Source organism: Lycium ferocissimum, chromosome 9 (genome assembly GCF_029784015.1).
Source record: "Lycium ferocissimum isolate CSIRO_LF1 chromosome 9, AGI_CSIRO_Lferr_CH_V1, whole genome shotgun sequence".
NCBI classification, from domain to species: Eukaryota; Viridiplantae; Streptophyta; class Magnoliopsida; order Solanales; family Solanaceae; genus Lycium; species Lycium ferocissimum.
Window position 1 is genome coordinate 64511413 of NC_081350.1, and position 601 is coordinate 64512013.

A 601-nucleotide genomic window follows, 5' to 3' on the forward strand; every position below is an offset into this window, starting at 1 on the left:
ACCTATCTACGGGAGGCTACAGGACATTTAGGAAACTTCACATTCTTTCATTCCTTCGTGCTACTTTATTCAAATTGGTATCTTAAAATCGCGCCATCTAAGTGAGGACACGAGCCACCATCGCGAGGACGCCCGTCCGAGCCCGTTATTGGGGTAGGCACGGAGGACGAGCACGCGAGAGGTCGGCCGAGCTAGAGGCCGTGAGCCGCATTAGGGTGTGGAGCCCCGTGGCCGGACAGAGAGAGCACGTTCGGCCTTTCCAGAAGCGTCAGCCGAGAGAGCACGGGCCTAGGGGAGAGGTGAGGGACCAACCATACCTCACCCCGATGCCATGTCTGATCAGGCATTCCTGGATATCATGGCTCGTGTACTTCTTCATCTTGACAGCTAGCATGCCGTAGGGGGTGCCACTACTCCAGGTGGTTCTCGGACTTGACTAGGGGCTACAGACTCCTGAGAAAATCCAGACTATGGGGATGCATCCTGCTGCTTCTATGGCCTCCGTTTTAGGTGGTCTTCCGGTCCCCGAGGGTGCTCCCGGACCCGTGGCGCCTATCCTTTGACCGTTGAGGATCAGGAGCTTGTTGGGAGGTTCCTGAAG